The 15968-nt window shown below is 40.4% G+C and overlaps 1 protein-coding gene across 1 annotated transcript in view; it reads left to right on the top strand.

Annotated features, from left to right (window-relative positions):
• The window catches only part of TAF3 (TATA-box binding protein associated factor 3), a 114114-nt gene that overhangs the window by 10489 nt on the left and 87657 nt on the right, over positions 1-15968 (top strand). The gene's annotated exons all lie outside the window — the stretch shown is intronic.

Raw genomic sequence — 15968 nt, forward strand, 5'->3', positions numbered from 1 at the left:
ATGAAGTCAGATTTAAAATAAGTAAGAGTCATTTAGAGGCGCAGTGCTTGCTTTTAATTCTCTTGGCCGATGTTGACTGGTATTTTATCATCACTATTTCAAGTGTTCTCTTTTTCGTTCTTGTATTAAAAGTCCTGCACAGAGGCTAAGGATCACTGTAGCAGTGAAACCAACTATAGAAATGTGACAAGCTGCAGTTAACCTAAGAATTTTATCAGTGGCAGTGGAAAAAGCAAAATCTTTTTTTTCCTGTTTTTTTTTTTTTTTAACTACGTGAAACTTGATTGCTAACTATTAAGATAAATGTTTAAGAGCTTTGACCTAGTCCAACTTTCTCTTTGAATAGCGAACATCCTGCACGTGTGCTTTCTGAGGAAATGAATGTAAGTTTGTGGCTTGGGTACAAAAATGCCAGGCAGAAGAACATTCTTTCCTGAAAGAGTATGTAACAAACTGGCACAATTCTCAAAATGTTTATTTCGTTTAAAGTTTACGTGGGGACAGAATGGATATCGTGCTCTGTTTTGCCTGTTGTTCTTTTTGAAGAGCTTAGGTCTCAAATTTTGAATGCTGAAATACGTGCAAATTTCTGCCCAGTGTAAAGATGAACACAAATGACATCGCCTTGTAGGTAAGATGCAATGTGTGCCCTGCCACTACAAATGTTGCGTGGGGCAGTTTTTCCATGATTACTAAGCAGTATCTTCAATCTTGTATACGTCACGTTCAGATAGCATTACTAGGTGCTTCAGTTAGTCTAAATGAAATTATTGTTGGGAAACAGCTATCAGGAGTCTAAATGAATGTCAGATAGGGTGGTTTCAGTGTGTGCAGTTGTTCGGAAAAAATACTCCATTTCCAGTAACAATCGGAGGACTTAATTATGCTGATGAGTGTTTCCGAAGCTCTATGCCTGACTTTCCTGTTTTCTTTCTGTATTCTATGCAATTATTTTATAGATCAGTAGCATTTTAATGGCTCTTTCCTCCATACAATGCAGGAAGTAAAAATTCTGTTCAAAGCAGAACTATTTTCTTGAATTGATAAGAAATCTCCCCTTTGTGGCGTTTGCTAAAAGGATTGTTTTTAAAACCTAACAAAATCTCTTAAACTAGGAAGAGACAGGCACAATGTAAATATATATGTAGAGAGCATTAATAAGGGAAAAGTATAGAAGATGGCTTTGAAAAGTGACTAAGGATTTTAGCTGTACCGTTCTAGCTACTTCTTGATACGCGTTAGTCTGATTTTTCAGGAGGTAAACAAACACCATTCTGTCACAGCAATCCAGCTTCTTTGAAGTGTAAGAAGTTACCCAGAAGTTCTGCTTTTTTTTTTTTATTTATTTTATTTGGAAAATTGTACTTCTAAAAGTATGTGAGAAAGATCAAATCCAAAAAAGCTCAAAGCAGTTGTAGACAAGTATCTGGACACAGGGAGAGAGAGATGAGAGGGAGCATTACAGATTCAGTCTGGCTATACATGACATAAAAAGCAAGAGTAAAAATTAAAATGGGGACAGTTGTGCTTTTTTTTTTTTTGTATGTAACTTTTTATACTCTCTCTCTTGCAAGTTAGATCCAGGAGTTAGATTTTAGCACTCCTTATAAATAATGTATGAATCCTTTTAACACCCGAAGCAAGAAGATATCATTTCCAAAGTTGGATGAGAACCAGGAAAACTTCTAATGCCTAAGGCTAGTGTGTCAGAGGACCTATAGACACAACTTCAGGGAAAAGAATACAATTTTTTTTTTAATAGAAATTTAAAGCCAGCATTAAATATAATTGCTGAATGCAGGTTTGTTACAGTTGATGTAAAATATTTACAGTTGAGAACACTTTAATTCTGAATTAAGTGCTTTCTGAGAGAGCTATTTGTAATTTTGTGCCTCATATATTTCTTTTTGGAAGGGGTGAGGTGTATCAAGAAACTGTCTTATATACTTTGTTGTATTTTACTGAGTAAAATTTGGAAGAAAAGCATACTTTCGCAGGTTAGAGGAATGCATTGCGTGAACACTGAAGAACTGCAGAAACTGGCTGAATAGTTCACAGATCTTTACAGAAGTAACAAAACTCTATTATTACTAAGATTACGCAATTCATAATATTTGTGTTGCTTTGAGTATGCAATAAAGATAATGAGCCCATAATGAGGGCTTCGATCACGTTATGATGTGTAATGTAAATCTTTCAGTCAGTTAAAGCAACTATCAGGAAAATGGCCCATTTGATATGGAATCCTAGAGCTCAGCTCATGTTATGAATATTTATTTACTGATATGATGCAGGTATTGCTGGTGCTGATATATTTTAGTAATAATGTAGCCACGATGGCCTAAGGGTAGGACCAAAAAAAAGGTTTATTTGGAGAGGTAATATCATTTAGTTTTATCAGTTGATCCAATTAAAAGTATTATCTCAGTGACAAAGTGACTTCATAGGTAATTCTAGCTAGGTGCTTTAGTAATATAAAGAGTTTTTTAATTGTTTGTTTAAATAAAACCCAGCATTCAGTATGCACCATGACCAGTAGGTGCTGCTAATCCTCTTCTCAAAAGTCCTCCTGTTCTCTGTGTGTAACTAACTTCTTATTTCCACCTACTCTAGAACTGGCGGTTTTGTGTTCAGCGCATGCAGTCTACCCAGCAGTTTGTGTGATGTCTTAGTTATCATTGCCAAAGACTTGATAAGAGCAAAAAGCCCTGTCCAGCCTGAGCAAAGCCGTTTCCTTCGTGTCTGCTCAATAGTAAGAAATGCTGAAACAGCTCTCTGACTGATTTCTGAACTTGTGGGGGAAGGTGATGACGGCAAATAGGTTTTCGCCATCTCTAATTTGTATCTCTTGGAAGTTAAGTTGTGGCAGAAGTTTTGTTCCAAGAAAGCAGAAAACGTTTTCTTGCTTCAAACTACAAGTGCCTCATTTCAGTAACTTGCACTAACTAGATGAACTGGTGCATGGTCCAAATGCTGGCACTGCAAGGATCTGCATATGAAATGACATATTTTAGAAAACAATCTGATCCAGTATTGCCATGGCAAATGTTGTTTTTTAGCAGTATTTCTTACAAAGGACACTGAAGGGATAATTTTATGCCAATGTATCATGATGTTCGCTGTCTGCCGATTTTTAATTAGTCTCCTTTTTGTTTTTTCAGAGTTATTTTAGCACTGTTGTCACTAAAATGTCATGGTAAACTTGTAAGACAGATTATAGAAGGAGAAAAAAATAAATTAGTTGCAAAACATGATGGTCATGCTTTATTTCTCGTGCTTTAATGTGAAAGAACATAAGTTTTGCAATAATACATCAACTTCATAGAATTTGTTGATTCCATTTGAAGCAAAACAGTGCTGAGTTAAAACTAGGCCAGCTGAGAAAGCCCAGATACTTTACCACAGCTAATAATAATCAGTATTACATTTATTCTGTGATAGTGTTTAGAGTCCTGGATCCCAGTGCTTTAAGAACATGTATCGTTCTCCATAGCTGAAAAGGAAAGTGTGAATCCTACATGTGCTGTGGTAACCTTGATTTTTAGCTTTGTGGGATCAATTTCTATTTGTGCTTTCTGCATTACCACATTTTTAATAATAATAATATATTATTTTTTTAAAAAAAAATAACTATTTTGTTCCCTGCTTTCATTTTTTTTGGCTTTGTGAAGTGACTGGTAGTCCTTCCCTGCGTCTCTCATTGGGAGACTGAAGAAAACATGTTGTTTCTGTGCATGTAATACTAATCATAGTCTATTATTAGACCCTAATTCTTCTCTTGCACTTAATCATGTTGGGGTACATCAGAAGGATATGAGGGAAAAGTTAGGAGAGTCTCTTCCTAATATTTGAGTTTTTTTTACAGGGAGACAGGCAGTTTTTAGGGAGGCAAACAATCACTCCCACCTTGTAGAAGTTCAGCTTCTTTCCCTTAGAGATCATCTGGAAACAAATGCAATTCGCACTGGGTATTAAGTTTTGTGGTCTTCCATTCTTGATAATGTGTGTTCAAGCACTTGGCGTTGTATTTCTGATCGTTGAGTCAGGACCGGTTCTTGGCATGCTGTACAAATTTTGGATTTATTTATAGCCTTTTCTGTCAGAGCATTTTATTTCCCTGGCAGATCAAAGCATACAATTGTTGATCTCCTTACAGTCCTGCTTTACACCCCCCTCCCCCTTTTCCTTCGATGCGGTATTGGAACCCGTTACCTGCCAAAGCCTGATGCTTGCAGCCACCTGGAAGCCTGGAAACCCAGCTGTCAAATTGCAGATCTTCTTAGAACATCTCTAGCTTTTCATACGGTGTTGGCTGCTAAAAATCACACTTGAATTGATGACAATGAGTGGGATGAAGCGAGGTTGGTGATCAAAACAACATTTTAGCTTCTGATATCTAGGACCTAGCGGTGCTGGAACTGTAATTGTGTAAAGCATTAAGCATCACACATAAAGCATTAGTGTCTAGCTCCAGTGGCTGGATATATCAGATTTTAAAACTGTCACTGGCCCCTCAGTCTAGCAGTGCTTTTTTTGGCTGTGGTCCAAAACTGAGTGTAGCAAGGAGCTCAGACCAGCCTAATTTCAATCTCTGGTTTCCTCAAGGGTTAAACAAAGCCAATGCCTCTCTAAATTATCATGCAGTGGGCTTAAAAAAGAATAGTGGGATATTGACTTTGCCGTTTTGATAACTCCGGTCTCGCTGTCACTGTTTTTAAGCCTTTCTGCCTATCCCAAGATCGAGTTGAATCCCACAGACTAACTCTTCTCTATTTTAACAGCTGCACTGGTGGTTTAAAAGCAGCAATGATCTTTTCAGCAGAGCTTTCCTAGCGTACTTGGCTAAGGAAACCACCACCCATCAGCAAACAGGTACTGTGTAGTCAACTAGTTTGAAGAGTTAACCCCCCCCGCTAGCTTGTGAACGCTTTGCTCCTGGCTGCTAACCATGCCTGGTTGCTGAGCGTTTGCAAGCTCCCTTTAGCTGAACATGCAGTGTGCGAAGTGTTAGGCGCTGATTGCTTTTGTGTGAGTGAGTCTTCCTCTGTGCATCAGCCTAGCAAGAAAGAAGCAACAGGAGAAACAGACAAAATGAGAAAGGCAGCCAAGCTTGAGATGCAGACAGAAGAAAAGCGTTGGGAAAGAGCCAATAGGAGAGGCAGGTTTCAAAGAAAAAGGAAAATATGAGACAGGAACAAAAAGTATACAGAAAATGTGCCCGGCTTAAATCTTGCCATTAGACAGAAAAATAACTCCTATGGAGAATGCGTGGTGATAAAGCTGTAATTGGGAAGACAGCTGTATCTTTACCTTTTCTTAAGCACTAGTATCATAATCTAAAGCATAATTTCCACTGAAATGCTGCAAGAAAGGATTTAATGAGGAAAATTTAAAGAAAAAAAAAGCTTACAGTGTCAAGCTAAATAGGCTTTCACTGAAGAGCTTCAGTTAATTTGCAGCATTTGGAAAAAAAAATCAATGTAATAAGCAGCATAGTAAAACTTTAACCATGGCAGAAAACCAATCACATAGCTGGAATTTGTAGAATACATAGACAGAGGCAGACACTATTTTATATTCTGTGGGGGGTTAGTACCTAACTTTCCTTAATCATGTATGTCTTGGAAAAAAAAAAAATCTCTTCTTTGCAGGAAGGAAAATGGCTGCTGGAAGCAGGGAAGGGAGGAAATGAATTAAGTGTTTGCATTGTTTTTTAGAGAGGGGGGAAATCTTCATCTTAGCTTGTGATGATTTTTCATGGTTTTGCTTTTTTTTTTTATACATGCACGTTCTGTCCTTGAAAAAAAATAAATAAACCGGCCTGAAACCTGGCTATAGCTGCGTAGCAAAATCAGAAAAAATATTTATTAAGATGCTGACTCCAATTTTTTTAAAAGGAGTAGCAAGAAGTTAGTAATACTAGCAATAAGAATTCAGCATTGGGAAAATTCATTTTGTTTAGTTTCTTTAGCTATCAGAGTTTTACTTGCTGCATATGGCAAATGAAAAGTCATGTTCACTGCTTTTCTTCAAGGGGATATCATCCCTTTAAGGCAGTCTCACAAAGATTTTTCTTTTTTTTTTTCCAGACCTGTTTAGATAACTTACAAGTTGTTAGTGATTCTTAGGGATTCAAAATAAAAACTGCACAATGCAGAAGTTGCTTCTTAAAAGCCAGTCTTTTGCAGTAAATGATTTACATTGAATTGGAATAAAAGTCATGGGTTCTTTCAGTGCATTGTGATGTGCAAATCGCAGTTTGGGCTGTAAGAAAACTGAAGGAGAAAACAGAACTTTATTATAAAAGGATTCTGTTGTCTTATGTGTTTTGAACAGAATCACTGTCATGATTTTCATTTCCCGGCGATTTTTTTGCAGCAAAACTTCTGTCACTTGCCTTGACTTGTCACGTCAGATCAGTTTTTTCCCTTTTCTGACAATGTGTGACTGTGTTTGGAGCCTGTGTGGCTTCCTGCACTGTCTACTGCCACTATGCTTGAGGATTTTGTTTCATCTGGATCATCGGACACCTTTGTGCCTTTGAAAGCATGTTTCAAATTAGGTTATTGCCTGATAGCTGCGGTACTGTTCTCGAGCCTTTCAGGCTTTCCCTTACTGCACTGAGCATTTTCGGTGGCTCTAGGGAAGAGGGTGGGAAATGGAAAGTCTAGCGGCTGCTTAGAGCAGGATAGAAGAGCAACAGGCCGGTTTGAAGGTCTGACCTTGTAACTTTAATATTTTTGGTGCTTTTTCTTCATGCAGGAACATTTCCTACTTCTCCTCTCATCGGTGTTATTTCTCTTTCACTTTTGTCACTGAGCATGTGTTATCTTAATGAAAATGTTAGCCAGTAATTACCAACGTGTGCCCTTTAAAAGGCAAATAAAAATTATTTTAGCTACTGGGATCAAACGTTTAAATTTGATTGTTCCCCCTTGCCCAGGTATTTGTGCCCAGCTTTCTGAGAAACTGCTCATATCCCAAGCAAGCCTTAACTTTGTACTGTACGAGAGAATTGTTTGGGAAGGACATAGACGATGTTTTTTATATGGTAAGATCTTGCACATCTCTCTGATTTTGAAAAGTGTGGCCCGAAGTTTCTCCAGCAATGCCAGTTTCCTCGTGGTGCTGATTAACATTTGCGTGGATCTGGGGAAGGATCCATCCACACGTTGGGTTCAGAAGTCATCTTTCCCAGAGGTGGTTGGAATAACTCTACTCTCCAGACCACTTGCTTGCAGTGTTACTTGTTTCAGGTAGTTTAAAACACTTCTGAAGTGTCTGAAACATCTCTCTTGTGAAAATACCCATGCTTGGAGCTATTCAGGAGTAGACAGCACACATTGTTTAGATGCACGTTTTCAAGTCTAGCTGAGCCTAACCTTGATCTTAGCATCAGAACAAGCCGGTGTCTAGACAAAGATCACTCCTGGATTACGGGCCCCGTATCTCTCCCGCATTAATCAGGTGAATGACTCATTAGGAGCTTCTGCAGACAAGTATGTGGCAGAGTCCAGGGTAAGACCAAGGAACCCTGCCTTCTAATTTTTAAAATTGCGATTAAGAAAGCTCATTTGAATTATTTGTCTTTTGCCACACACAGATAAGCGCTATAACTTTACCGTACAGCTCTTCAGTGCCTTCAAGTCTTCGCCTTTGAGCGCGTGTTCCTGTTTGCTGCATCTCTCCGCTAAAGGGAATATTAGGGAGTGGGTAAGTCGTTAGGGAGGGATAACTCATTTTGGTGTGTAGGCAGCTCCACTTCATTCTGCAAGAGTTTGAAGTTGGATGGCTAACAGCGAGACTTCAAAATAGTTGGAGACGTGACCTTGGTTCATGTAGCGAGACACTTGGATAATTAAAATTCATGCGTAGCGTGGTGGTTTTTTGGATTCTTTCATTTTGTAATTGCGCTTGTTAGATACTTTAATGACTTACTGATGACTTGACAAGTCAAAATAGTTTTTTTTTAGTTTGGCTTTTATTCCTTTGAACAGTTGTGTATTGTGGGACTAGGTAAAGTGTGATTCTGTTTGCATGTTGTGTATAAATATATATTGTTCGGACCAGCTAAGTAACAGCTACCATAGCATACTTGTGTTTTTGAGAAACAATGTCAAACTTGAGCGGGGCTGGATCCGGCTTGCATTTAGCCCAAGGCTGGAAAACAAAGGGTCTTCAGGTGGTAACACAGTAAGTCACAAACTTCTCAGCCTTGGTTGGAGATGAACGTTTCAATCATGTTTATAAGTGATGACACCATGCTGCCAGAGGTGGTGTTTTATATGGAGAGATAAACTGAAGCTCAACTCTGTGTGTGAGCGTGTTTAAAAACAGTCCAATAACAACTTAAATGGCCTTTATTCTGGCCACTTCACTCTCTGCAGCATTCGGCTTAGTTTATTTTCTTTGGTGAACTTGTTTGCCCTCTGCATTTGTGCTGTTGATGTCTGCAGCTTTCCCATTCCAAAGGGCTGTGTTAAAGGAAGGCTGAGCGTTTCATGTGTATTCGTACGGTTGGGATGGAGCATACTTTTCTTCAAACGTTATGAGCTCTCTTCCCTGAGGGGAGGAGGATGGTACTGATTCTGTGCGTCTGAGAGGTACGGCTTAACAGATTGGCCAAATAATCCATTCTGAATTGGAGAGTGAACAATTTTAATACCCCTTATCTTGCATAGATTTTTGTGGATACTCATCTCAGCAAATGAACTTTGCATTTCTAAATGTTCCGAGCAGCATGTTGGTTCAGGTAGAGCATACTTGAATCTTAATATTCTCCAAGTTTCTCCACGTTTCTCCAAGTTTCTGTGCATGTGGAACTTTTGTTTCTTGGCGTATTCAAACAAATGGCTTGCGCTTATGTGCGGACAACGTTAATGATGTCTGACAGTCACAATTGGGAATAGCATGGAGGAAATAATAGTTCCTGACCAATCGCTAAAGCACAGGAAGTCCCGGTGCCATAGGAAGGGAGAGAAACTCACTTTTCATTTCCTTTTGAGTCCACTGTGCTCAGATTAACTTTCAAGGGAACTGAGATGTAGCTCAGAGGATTTGGTCTTCAATCGTGTGTTACCTATGCGTGGAGCCCATCTCAGCAGGCAGCAAGGCACCAGCCAGAAACGCTCTCATAGCTCAGCTGCTGGGTATCCTATTGCAAATTAAATATGAAACAAGGATACATTTGGTTTTGCATGGGAAACTTTAACACATGCATTAGGGAGGCTTTCTTTCTGTTCTGAATATTTTAAATCACAATATTGCTGAAGGTGATAGCTCATCTGTAATCTGTCAGGGATATCTGGTTCCTTTTGCTGTTTTAAAGAGAATTGATGGATTTTTTTTTCCCATTCCTATGTGCAACAGTTTTAATTTTGTGTAACACAAGTTTTACAAGTTCAGATCAGCAAGAATAAATTGCAAGGCATGTTGGAATTAAGTTACCTTTTTTCAGTGTGTGTGTGTAAAATATTCTATAAAGAAATGTTTGCAATGTGATTACAACATTTTTTGTGTCTTTTAAAGATTAAAGCTGCAGTCAAACTCAGCTATCCTTGTCCAGAGAGCTTGATTTTGGATTTTTTAAAGAAGCTGCAGAATTGGGAATGAAAATCCATTGAAGTTTTGGTGAGATTTAGCCACTCATTTATCATACTTCAGCATCAGAACTTTTGACTTTTTTCAGGTATGGGGAGAAAAAAGTCCTTAAAAACATGACATAAAACCACATTGATCTTGATGAGCTGAAAAATGAAGGTGGAATTTTATTGCTGTGGTGTTGCCAGGTAGATCTTAACCTGCTCGGTTACACCTAGAAACTGCAGCATATGAAGGGTGTATCACAACTCAGACTGATTGTGGCTATTGAGACAATTAACTAATTTTTAGGACGCTTACAGAAAGTAAAATTTATGTGAATTACAAAGTGATAAGTATCTTAATGCTTATGTTGCCTTCTTGTAGATGAGCTGATTTTCACGGAGCACGGTTTGTGCAGAAACTCTCTTTTAAACTCAAGGTAATTCAGGCTGCAACACTGAATTTCTTCAAAACCTCGGTTTTATAACCGGTCCAGCTTTAAGGGGATTTCCCTTCGCACAGACATCCCCTCTCATGTCAGCTCACCAAGCGGCGCTCCTTGCACACACTTCTTCCCATCCCTGCTGTCTGGAGGCAGGGAGCTGGGTGAGTGAGCTCTCAGTACCTCTTCCAGACCTCTCTGCTGTAATTGCACACAGCCAGAATGCCAACGTAAAGCCATCTTAAAAACCCAGTGTTGCCTGGTCAAATCCAAAATGCTTCCAGAAATGTGCAGGGTGAAGAATGTTGGTAGAAATTTAATGTGAGCTGATGGTTGAGCTTGAATTTTGCAGCATTTTTAGGGGTGGAATTGGATTTTGCACACCAGGTCTCCGCCTGGTGCACAGGACACGTCCTGTGCCGTGCCATAGCGGGTTATGATTTTCCTATGACTTTCCTACAATTTCCGAGGCTAAGCCAAGCAGGGTTGCTGCGGTCCGTACAGGAATCACCCAAGGAAACACACTGAAGCAGGAAACGGTGTCAATTAGCAGACGGCCTTTTATAAGCAGCTCGCCCTGCCGCGGAGGCCAGCATATTTCAAATGAGATGAAAAATTAAGTCCCGGCCACTTGCGGTGATTAAAGCCTCGGCGGCTCACTTTTCAGGAGTGGCACGTTAACCCTCCTGGCGCCGCTCCAGTCGGGTTACAGCCTGCTGCCAACCCGGCTGCCCCAAGCAGTTTCAAATTCGTAGGGTAAAAACCGCTTGGTGCTCTTCTCTGCTGCCCCGTGGCCACCGCATCCTCCCTGAGCTCACTGCATTTCAGCCCTAATTGGAGCAATTCAGAGCTGAGGCCAACTCCTATTGACTGAGGACACACAGAAAGCATTTTTTTCCCTTTTTTAATGGCAAATCCAGCCGTGCATGTGCGTTTTCTAGGGTGGTGTTAGACCTGAATGTGTGATGATGATGATAAATAAATCTGAGGCTGTTAGGTTCTTTCTGGTGCTTACATGTGATGATGATAAATACATTTGAGGCTGTTAGGCTCTTTCTGGAGGTTACATGTTATGATGGTAAATAAATGTGAGGCTGTTGGGCTCTTTCTGGAGCTCAGGGCAGGGCAGGGAGGGGATCCCATCCTGGTGTCACAGCGGTGTTTGCACAAAACCACCTGTGTGTGATCTGCAGGGGCTGCTGTTGAGGCCGATAAAAAACCTTGATGCCTTTTCCCCAAATAGTTTTCTTCCTTTCGCGTGCCTTGTAGGACCACTTTTGTGCGTAATACAGATAATAACTTCCAGACGGTGTTTTTGATCGTAGAGAAAAGGTGTGTGGGCTTTTGGAGCAATTAGATGCAAATAGGCGAGTCGGAGGGACAAATGGGTATAGTCTGCTGGGACGGGAAGGTGTGTGATGTGGGGAGGTGATGCTGGCAGTGCTGTACGCACCACCAGAAGAATGCATGTCGGGGTTAAATAACTTATAGCAGGGTTTGTGTTTTTTTTTTTTTTTTTTTTGGCAAATGGGATAATTCTTATCAGCCCCTAGGAGAACGGTGAGCACTCGTGCTTCCAGCCCGTGCCGCTACGCATGTGCTGGCTCTGTGCAGTGGCTGCTGGCCTTATCTAAACAGAAAACCCTTCCCAGCTTGAGAACAACTTGGCGACTTTTTAATATCAAAAGGAGCACATTATGCGCGACACATGTACGAGACTCAAAGGCACATGTGTGCTGCCGAAAGTTTGTGGAGTTGGTGTGTGCGTGCTAATCTCCTGGGAGTTCGTCGCTCCGAGCTTTCATCGAGAGCAAAGGGAGTCAGAGCCGGAGGACTTCTGTTTGCTGCCACTCCATCTGAAAGAACCAGCTCCTTCTTCCTTAGTTCAAGGCAGTGTGCCCAGAAGTACGTGCACATCGTGCCTATCAATAGAGTCGCAGGACTCTGACTTGCTTTTTAAGTGAAAATAAATGAAAATGTTTTAATTCCTTATTGTTAGGCAGCGGAGGAGGTTTCTGCTGCGCTCTAATTGTTTTAGATCTGTTTCTCGCTGCAGTGCATCTTGGCATTAAGCTGCTGTTACCTCTAATGTTGCACAGAAGAGATTAAATATATTGGTTGTATCTTAAGGGAAGGACTTTAGATTTTCCTTCTAAGAGGAAAAGCTTAGATGTGGCTTAAAAACCCACTCTCTTTTGGTTATCACAAAGATGACTCCAAGGTGACAGCCATTCAAACCACTCGGAGTCACTGCAGCCTCTCAGTGTCTGCTTTTGCAGTTTCTTTGCCTTAATTGGTGTAAGTTTTGCTTTCCCAGATAATCTTTTATGAAAGGGCAGTGAGATGAGGCAACACGTGAGCTGCAGGGCGAGATCCCCTCCTGAAGTCGTGCCCACTGAGGATCGCATTAACACGGAGAGAACACTCCAGCTATCAGATAACGCGCTCAACACGACTCTCCAGAATTAGGTGACTTTGTTTCCTGGCCTGCATTTAGTGTCCTGGCGTCTAACAAAGCCCGGGGTTACTTTTTGAACAGCCCAATCTGCCTTAGTTCCATTCTTTGTCCTGAATCAGGGTCCATTTGTTTCTCTAATATTAAGACAACAGCTGTGACCTCTTCATTTTAATGAGCCAGAGCTTTGTTAGACCAGGAACCTCTCCTGGCCATAGGCACGTGAACGTATTTAAGGCAGTTCAATTTCTGTAAGAAACAGCATGCAAAGTGAAGTCCTGCTTCCTCATCCAGAGAACCACATTCCTAATTGCAGCAGAGTTCGCTGAGAATGACGTTTGGCAGAAATCCAGAGCAGTGCTCAGCCTCGTTGCTTCTTGTTTCAGAGCGAGGCACCTTAACCGTTCTGTCATCGCACCTTCTGACTTAAGATACGGAAAGGTAGAAACAAGTGGAGATTTTCAAGGTGTTTTTTCGTTACTTCTGTTTGAAAGCATGTTAGTACTGTACTCATCAAGGATTTATGTTTCTTAAATGTTAGCCGGCTGGGCTGCGTTGTATAACACATACTTTCACTCTGCCGATGCGATGTCAAGGCTGAAACCTTTATTCTGCAAAACTCCACTTGTTTCAGCTTTAATTTTGCTTTTTATTTGCTCCTCTCGTTTATAGCATTCATAGCAAAAATGTGTCCTTAAAGTAACAACAGCACGATCTGGTTATGTATGGCAAATGAAATAATACCAAAGGTCTAGGCTGTCTCTAATCCAGGTCTATATAGGACTTCATAGTGCTATGTGTTTTGAGGCTATAAAATCCATTTCATAAGTAGAAGATTTTAAGCTTTATGTTAAAACTTAAATTTAAAAAAAAAATTAGCATCACTAAAACACCATTAATAATATTTACTGTATTTTAACTGAAATGAATTATGTTATTTTAACTGAAATGAATTATGTTTATTTCTAAGTTTACTTCCAATTGCTTGTTAGATCTTTCCACCACTGCCTCCTTTCTTGCTTGAAAACAAAGCAAAGGAGCATATATCCAGAGAGAATGGTTTCTGTACACTGCATGCTAGCTTTCAGAACGGATGCTTTGGGAGGGAAGCCAAGAAGAGCAAAATAAGCACATGAGAAGAAAATGAAATGTTTAAAGCTGATCTGAGCAGCGGAGATCAGATAACTGCAGTCGTAGTGTGTCTTCTTGGAGGCTGTATTAGCGCTCGCTATGCGGTAATCTGTTAAAGAATAAGAGCTTAGTGTATGATACACCTGGCACAATTCTGAGCGTTAGGTCCAGCAGTTTGCTCCTGACAATCTCTGTCCTTTGGAGATGAAAAGAAAAGAAATGGGGGAGAAAAAAAAAAAAAAGAAAAACAAGTAAAACGTCCACCAGGCTAATGAACATGTTCGGCAGTTGTGTTCAACCCAAGCTGTCAGGGCACACCAAGCTGCAGGCAGTGTCACTGTCATCCCAGTTGAAGCTCTGGGAAAAAAACAGGACCACGACCTGTTTCCAGTTCCTACTGCACTGATTTGAGGTGCTGAGGACGTGGGGGTGCTGGGGGAAGGAACACAGTGGTTTGGAGGCAGCAAAACCATCCCGCAAATATGATGTGGTATGGTTCAGTGAATGGTTTTAGAGCGTGATGCAAAAGAGATGTTCTTCTTCAGGACCAAAGTGTGTGTCTAAGGTTTGTTGCAGTGAGGGGTAAAGATGAGGGTACTGAACAAATTAAGTACTAGAGACAGCAGAGCCCTGTTAACAGGATGCTTTTGTAGGGTCTTTTTATAGGGCTGAGAAGAACCCAAGACCAATTTTGCTTGACCAGGTTGTCAATGTCCATCTGGGCAGGTTTTGGGACGTGCTTTGGATCCAAAGCATGGCAGAATTCTTTGGATCAGGACTTGCTCTATAGCCTTGTACAAAATGCACCTGGGGCAACACGTGCTGGAGGGGCTTCTTTTTACTCTGAGGCTACACCTGCATCTTTTTGTCCAAATTCTGTGCTGGATCCATCTGATGATGGAATCTCTGCTGGGAAGCAGAACCCATCGGTGCAGGTAGAGTGCTGTGTTAAGGAGTTACCCTTGCTCTGCTACATGAGCAAGATTTTGGGCGATGCTTATGGCACTGTCTTTTACAGATTAATTCTGAGATGTCCTTTCTCCCCGTGAAGCAGTGGGGCTACGTCTGTACGCTGTCAGCTAATATTTGGAAGCTATTATGGGCTAATTGCACAGAAAATACGCTTTCTGCTCGTTTTTTTTCTCTTCCTCAATCTTCTAAACATCTTGGAAAACGAGATATTTTTCTCCTCCCTCTTAAAATTCAGTTAGATGAGATCTAGTGTTTTCAAATAACCCAGCTGTGGTTTTTCGCCATAGCATTCATATCTCATTTGCTGCCTGATGCAAATTCAATAATCGTATCGGTTCAGGCTACATTTACTGCATCGGTGAATCTTTAACGGCGATATTTTACAAATCACGGCAGCGATGCGTGGGTCGCACTCTTATTTTCGGAGGAATTTCCAACTTGAAAGGGCAATAAGCTTTCTTTACACGAGCTAGAAAATCCCAAGGTGTAAAAGCCCGAAAGGTCTGTATCACTCTTCTCCCTTCAGATACCACACGTGCAGAAATTTTGTAGCATCGTTCCAAGCCTCAAGTGGAGAGAAGTTATGACTTAAGGCTATTGAGCGTGTAGCTCTCAGACAGCTGCAAGTTCTGCTATTTTTAAACCCTTCTCGCATTCAACGAGGGCTTGAGTTAATCTATGCAATAATGTATTCAATGAACTTTGATTTAAAACATTTTTGATATTTTAGCTGCACTTTACTAATCGAAAAGGAACGTGGAAGCAAATCTATTGTGAGCTCAGTCTTACGGCAACTTTTGCAAAGAATTTGAGCTGCTATGTAAAATCTATGCACAAGAAGCTGAATTTCTGACTTTTTTTGTTTCCTGAGAATTATTAATGTCTGATGCATGATTTAAAATGGAAATGGCATTGTAACCTTCACCATAGTGTCACTGTCAGCTTGCTATAGTTAAACCATTTGGAGAGAGAAAATAAATTCAGTAGAGCTATCAGGTAGTATGTTGGTCTTTTTATTTAAATGCACTTCACTTTTAACCAAAAATAGAGCTGGTGTATACGTGCCTGGGGATGTTTTTCAGAGGGACTAAAGAGCCTGAGTGCTGTTGGTGCTCAGTGAGTTCTGGTTTTATCCATTAGCTTGTGATTTTGAAAAACCTCATATACTCCTTTTCCCCACCTTAACTTTTATATATGTGTTACTTTGCTTTCCCGGGATATTTAGCAATCATTATTTTTTCTCAGATCTCAGTCTTTCCAGCATTCTGAAATTTTCATTTTTCCGAAACCCCTCCTAATTTGTGAGCTGTTTTCCAAGCCTGTGTGTCCTGCCAGAACTGGACAAAGGTTTTTGGCATATGTGTCTACACTGCTCCCATGCAGTGC

The sequence above is a fragment of the Anas platyrhynchos genome, chromosome 1 (assembly GCF_047663525.1).
Source record: "Anas platyrhynchos isolate ZD024472 breed Pekin duck chromosome 1, IASCAAS_PekinDuck_T2T, whole genome shotgun sequence".
Taxonomy (NCBI): Eukaryota; Metazoa; Chordata; class Aves; order Anseriformes; family Anatidae; genus Anas; species Anas platyrhynchos.